Below are 7,341 nucleotides of genomic sequence, written 5' to 3'. Positions count from 1 at the left end.
TTTTGGGTTCCACAGGGTTAAAAAATTCAGGATTCAGAAAATGTACAGTATAGTTTGACCTATCTTCAATGTTCCGTTCTCAAGTTATTACCATAAAGGTCAAAGGTCAAATGTTTGGTTCTATACAGGGGTAAAAAGAAACCGTAAAAGTGGTCCGATTTTGACGGAATCAGTGTCAAAATGTTCATTTTGATAGTACAAAAATAAAGAATAGTTAAGATTTTCATGGTGTGGCATGCGAGTTTTAAAAAAACCAAAAAAACATTTGCCCACTAGTGAGATGGAAAAAAATTGCCTCACCCAACTCTGTAAAAAAAAAAAACCGCCTTCGGCAGCGAAAAAAAAGCCTGCCCCAAACTCCCATGTCCCCCCTGGGAATCAAACTTAACTAGGTAATAGCAAAATAGGTAAAAAAAGTTCAATGGGATTTTACTGTGTTACCTAGGTAACAAAACAAGATAATGCAAACTATTCTATATTTGAATTCGGATTAGCGAGCCCTTTTTTTCGGACAAGCGAACCTTATTTTTGGATTAGCAAACAACGTAACAGCGTTTGCACAGTATTTTTTGTGGGACATGAGAGCACATCAGACATCGAATAATTGTATTCTGAATACGAGGAATGTCCTGATGATATTAAATAATTTTGATTTTTTAAATTGGAGATTTAATACAAATTTTATGGCAAATTATTAAAAATTGATTTTTTTTTTTTATTTAAAAGTCCTCGAAGTAAAATTTATAAATATAAAGATACAACAAGAATACACTTAGATGAAACCATCACTACAGATAAAGTGCTCAACTAAAAAGGAGCAGGAATATATAAATAAATAAATATAAAGATATGTACTTAAAGTGTCTGTAGCTTGGAGGAAACGCCAACGATCATTTGAAAAATTTGACATTTCGTATTGAAAATACACATTTTTTCCCCAAACAGGCCTCAATTTTCAGGCGGCGAGCGGCATGATGATGGGCGGAGACGGCAAAACCTCTCAGCCTTATGGCATTTTCCATACACTCGGTTAGTTTTGTGGGATTTATTATCGAACCCTAATTAGCTTGTATTAATTAATATTATTTATTAACATAGGCCTACTTGTTTGTGATATTTTAAGCGCTTTAAAATTTCAAAATAATCCCATTCAATTACACGGTTGACAACGGAAATGTACTGAATTTAGAGAATTCGTGGCGCTCACCACCTGTCAATTTTCTAGGTGTTTTTGGGGGAAAATCTAGATCTTCAATACGGAAGATCACAATTTTCAAATGATTGTCGGCGTTTCCTCCCAGCTACATACATATCATTAGATTTATCAATTTTACTTCGAAGACTGTTAGATGTAACAAAATATTAATTTTGAATAATTTGCCATAAAATTTGTATCATATTACGAATTTCATAAAAATCTAATTATTTGATATCACAAGGACATTCTTTGAACAGTATGAGTACATTTATGCACACCAACGTGTGACGCGAGGGAAGAGGACACGATGAAATTTGTCGTCACTTTTTTATCATATGTGTAAATATTGACCGGTACCTACATGGATGAGATTACACCTGAACATTTTGTGAGTTTTCCTTATTGCAGCCAACTTGGAGGGATTCTTTAACTCTCTGTAATTTTTTTTCAGAAAATGTAAATCCCTGGAATCGTTAACCCCAACAATTAGAGACCAGTCACTAAATTCAATTGAATGTAGACAATGTAAGTGGATGGTGCGAATCCGGTAATAAACACTTTTGTCCTGACTTTTTACACAGTTTACTCACACACATACCAGATTTCTTTTGGTCACTGAAATTGATTTGATAACCGAAGTGGGCTATTATAGAAGTGTGATATCTATAACAAAAGAATAATTATATCAAGTTGTTCGTAGAATAAAAGGGTCATATTTTGCCAACCATGCATTTTTATAGCTGGGTATTTCTTTATAAAATCTGTGATGGTCCCTGAACAAAAATCGTTATCAGTATTAGGGCCTATATCAAAACCTCGGAAAGAAAAGGACCATCCATTCCAATTCTTGAATAGAGAAGCTTGCTTGTTATCGATTGAAAGTTCGTACACTGCTTGTACAGTATGAGCATGGAAGAGTACTTAGGTCAACCTATGGACAATACACTCAGAACGTTAGTCAGTTGCTGGCTATTGTTATATAAGGTCCACTCAGTCATATTTATAGGCGCTGGAAGCATTCGAATTCGGTGTTGAAATTAGCACAATTATGAGCCACACCTTTTCACGTTAAAATTAAAAGTAATAGTCATTTAGTAAATGTCAGAATAAAAACACAATGCTTTACACTGTATTTTTTTTAAATCATGGTTTTAAACTCATTATGCGTGAAATTGACTCTTCTACAGAGTGCTTGGACGGAAGGTCATTAGTTCAGATCGTCCTCCAAACACGCTCCAGAAGACATGCAAATGCATGGAGTACAAAAGAATTACTTTGGTCAATACTAGTTAAACAAAATATGATTGGTATGTCTTCTTTTTATGATGTTGAAATAATGAAAACATTTATTAGTTCTGAAGCTATAGTAGACTATGCCATAGTCGATTTTTGATAAATAAAAGCATGTTATTAATGTTAATCATGATGAAAGCATTCAGTTGAACTCGAAATTATACTGATATTTATTACATCAAAATAATAATATAAAATTGTTATGAAAAAGTTTATATAATTATATTAGTGACAGTAAAAGTAAAGTGTACGTAGGCTTATATTATTGAATGCAACATATCATAATCTCATAATTGTATTGGCACATCAATACTGAACAATTCTGATTTTAGAATCTGCCAGTTTATTAATCGCGAAATTCCAGGTTAAAAATCACTTGGGAAGTTAACAAACAGAGGGAGTATGGTGACTGAAAAGATCAGATGTGAAGATCTATCAATTGTGCACACATTAAGCTTAAATATCAAAAATATATAGTCAACAGTGTAGCATTTAACCCACATTACGTCGGATATAGTTATACACAAATTTCAGCTTGTATAGCAATTTTTATTTATGATGTTACGAAGCAATCCTTGTATGACCAGAGTTAAGAGCTGTTATTTGGAAAATGTTATGCAGTATATTTGTTGTGTCATGTTCTTACTTCTACTAAACTAGTGCACCTGCAGCTATGAGAGGCCTGATGCTGTGAGAGCACTGGCATGGTAGCGATACTGTTTGACCCCAGATGACCTTTGACCTCGGTGTAATTTTTTTCATGCTCCCCTCATACGAAGGATTCCACCTATCAAGTTTAAGCCCAATAGGGCAAACTTTAAATTTAGCCCCTACATGACCTTTGACCTCGGTTGACCTCAATTTTGTTTTGCGCATATATTCCCCTCGTATCAAGGATTCCACTCACCAAGTTTGAGCCCGAAAGGACAAAGTTTGAAATCCATGACCTTTGACCTTTGACCTCGGATGACCTCCATATAATGTTTTTCATGCTCCCCTCATACAAAGGTTTCGACCCACCATGTTTGAGCCTGATCGGGCAAAGTTTGAAATTTGACCCCTCCGTAATGACCTTTGACCTCGATTGACCTCAATTTTGTTTTGCGCATATATTTCCCCTCGTATCAAGGATTCCACCTACCAAGTTTGAGCCCGATAGGACAAAGTTTGAAATCCATGACCTTTGACCTTTGACCTCGGATGACCTCCATATAATGTTTTTCATGCTCCCCTCATGCAAAGGTTTCGACCCACCAAGTTTGAGCCTGATCGGGCAAAGTTTGAAATTTGACCCCTCCGTAATGACCTTTGACCTCGGTTGACCTCGATTTTATTTCGCGCATTACATTCCCTCCTATCAAGGATTCCACCCACCAAGTTTGGGCCCGATCGGACAAAGTTTGAAATTTTGACCTTTGACCTTGACCTCCGATGACCTTCAAAACCACATGGCCAACATGCTTTTCCCAATACCTATCTGTATCCCAACTTTCAGCACGATGCGTTGAAGTGCGGCGAAACGCATAGCCGGACAGACAGACAGATAGATAGATACACAGATAGACAGATAGAGACCGCTCATTATTTTATTAGTAGGGATGACCAATGAACCATCAACATGATTAGAACGCTCCCATAGACATGCAGGGAGCTCAACTGTGCACTGCTTGCACAGACATTTCTAAATTGATCTCATTCTTTTATTTTTTAATATTTTTCTGTACAAATTGGGGAAGTGAATACCAATTTATATTTTGTAACTATCTTGCAAATTACAGCAACACAACTTATTTCATTTTCCTGTAAGTGCGAGTCAAAATTGTTTCATCGCCACAGTGCGTTTAATTGCCAGTGGCTAAGTTCAGCACTGCTCAAGAATGGCACAAAATATTCATGTCAATAATTTCAGGTGAAAAACGTGGCCTACTGAGCTGTAATTTGGCAGAGTTGCCAGTAATACCTCTATCATACCCTCTGTAAAAAGGAAAAAAAAATGAACAAGTAGATCTCGAGTTACAAATTAAATCACCAGCTTCCCTTTGGAATTTCCATACTCCTTTCGAATCATGCTAAAAACACACCTTTCTGAACATAAATGTGAAGTTTCGTGCTCATTCGATGTATTTTTCACCTGATTTCAACCCTAAACGTTTTCTTATAAATTATTTAGGCCTATACCATCTACAACTTGCTGCTGGCTATACCTTGTTTAGAACTTTCAAAAGAAGTACCTGAATGTGCAACCATAACTGTTTCAAAATAGCCCGCGAAAGTCATGCAGGTGACTCCGAGGTCATGCATTGAATTGTTTTGAATGAAGAATACTACGGGAACCAGCACCTTTTGTTAGAAGTCACACATGAGCATGATGAGTGAAGTGTATAACCTCTATTGTTGTGAATGAGTCAATGACCTTCAATGACACTTAAGATTTTGTTTGCATACAAGCTACTAATTGGTCATATTAAACCCAATAACATTGACATTTTTGGTTGTGAAAAAAAAAGTTCACCTGGATTTTGATTTTGTGCCATATCGGCCATCTTGGATGATTTTTGGCAAATGTTCTCTAAATGCATGATTTCAATGCCTCGGTTTGAAAAAATAATTTATGCCATTGACTAGTAAAGTGCCATTTCATAAGAAACCCTTTGATACTTTCACAATATGCTTGTTTCATGTTTGCATATATGTTAAAATAAAGAAATATATAAAGGTAAATATATGCTTATGCCAATGTTGCTCCCAATTGCTTTTTTGGACCTTGTCATTTTATTTCGTTCCAATGACCGGTCAGAATGGGAAACTTTGAAAATTCATAATTCGAAAAGTTTTTGACTGATTTTGACCATTTAACCACCAAAATACTTCTGTTGATGAGTTCTATCCAGAAAACAAACTTTTGTAGCAATAGGGGCAACATGAAATTTTGATGGTTATCCCTATTATTAGTATAGATAGTCGATATCTATCGTTTATTTTACAACATGTGCCACTGTAATTCCCTGGTTCTTTAATAGTATAGTACGCACGCTATATATGACTGTGTCACTGGAAACGAAGAATTATAGCCGTGTTGTCTCAATGTTCATCTTAAGCATACCCCCTCCCCTTCCCCACCAAACAATGTTGGGAGAAGTTATGGTGAAGATGAGCATGCCAACATTGTACGGGTACGGGTAGAAGAGGGACCATTGTGGGTCCCCCTAAGGTCTATTCCACCTAAAATGTGAAATGATGTGGCCTTGGCGGGGATATTAAACTGCATTTCATCACCCGTGTTACACGTAGTCAAAAACATGATGAAAGTTTTCAACACAATACAATTATTCAACATCGATTTTTAAGCGGATTTAATCCACCCACGTCCATGCTGGATGGAATATATGAGATGGTCGACAGAAATAGTATACAAGGTGTTTTATAGCTGAATAACAAAAGAATCCACACATCCAGTGCTTGTGCAACTTTGGAATAGGATCGATGAAAAGTCTATGGTCATTAGTGTGTGACCTTGTAGTAAACAGAGCATTCGATCAAGTAAAGTGTGGTATATATAAAGAGAAAAATGGCTTCGTATATACCTATGTAAAAAATTCATTTTTTTTCATAAAATGTTGTACGGGTGTTGAGAAAAGGCATTACAGATTTTGAAAATCCAGGTTTTTGCACAATTTTGTTTGTGGAGCTCTCAACGAGTTGACAAAAACATGCTATGTACAATTTCCCAATGCTAAAAACTACCATGCATGAGTTGACTGCATGCGTCTGAGTTTGTCCTCTGATAGTTTATAATGCCATATCATGTTGATCACTCGCACCTGTAAGATTGAATTGAAAGAGCGGTATTGTAATCAATCTGTGATTGCAGACATACACATCAGGTGATGAGAGCAACCTGCTTGTAGAGCAGGGCGATGTAGTCACAACTGTATTCATCTATTGCTATGGTAGTTGATCCGATTTATTATGTCACTTCTAAACAACGAATATGCCCCCTACATGAAAAGTTCAGCACTAGTTGTTAGTTTGAAGATTAACATTATTAGAAGCTATTAGGAAAAGGGTAAACATTTTAAATTTATATTGATCAAGTTAATTAATATTGATTTTGTTAATTAATTATACAAATTAGTTTAAATTGAAATTAATAATTAAAAAAGAATACAATAAAATGAAAACCAGGGATCTACTCCTAGAAGTGAAGTGTACACTTTGCTCGGTCCACCAGTTTGCGGTGCAGTGAAAGCTCTTGTTGAGAAACTGGTTACAAGAGTCTTTTGTTACATTGGACTCCGGTGGATCTGTAAGTGAAATATTTAGAATATGCACATCTTCTGGTGGGTAATAGTTAGAGACCCATTCAGTGATATCCCAGCGCAAGTGTGAAAAAAATTAAAATTGTTTATAAATTACTTCAAAGTGAAGGATCAGTCATTCAAATTGTCATTTGGTATTTTTGAAATGACAAATTTGGCAAAAAAATAAAGAAAACAGCAGTACTGACGAATTTGACGCCCCATTCAAATACATTTATGCTGATTTAGATACTGACAGTATCTAAATTACAGATTTCGGCTGAACCACTCGCAGGCTATGTTAGCACATCTATGACAATGACAAAGGTACCAAAATCTGAATTTTGATGGTTTTTACGATCGTCCGGATGAGCAAATCACTGAATGGGCCTTTAAAATCATGTTCCAAGCAAAAAGGCATAAATACGGTATAAATAAAATGATCAGTTCATTAATTTACTAAAACAACGTTTACCATGCATAGGCATACAATGTATCCCAAAAAGTTGGCTACACGACAACCCTTTTAAACGGATTTTTATTTGTACCAAA

This window comes from Amphiura filiformis, chromosome 20, assembly GCF_039555335.1.
Source record: "Amphiura filiformis chromosome 20, Afil_fr2py, whole genome shotgun sequence".
Classification (NCBI taxonomy): Eukaryota; Metazoa; Echinodermata; class Ophiuroidea; order Amphilepidida; family Amphiuridae; genus Amphiura; species Amphiura filiformis.
Note: the sequence above shows the minus strand (reverse complement) of the source record.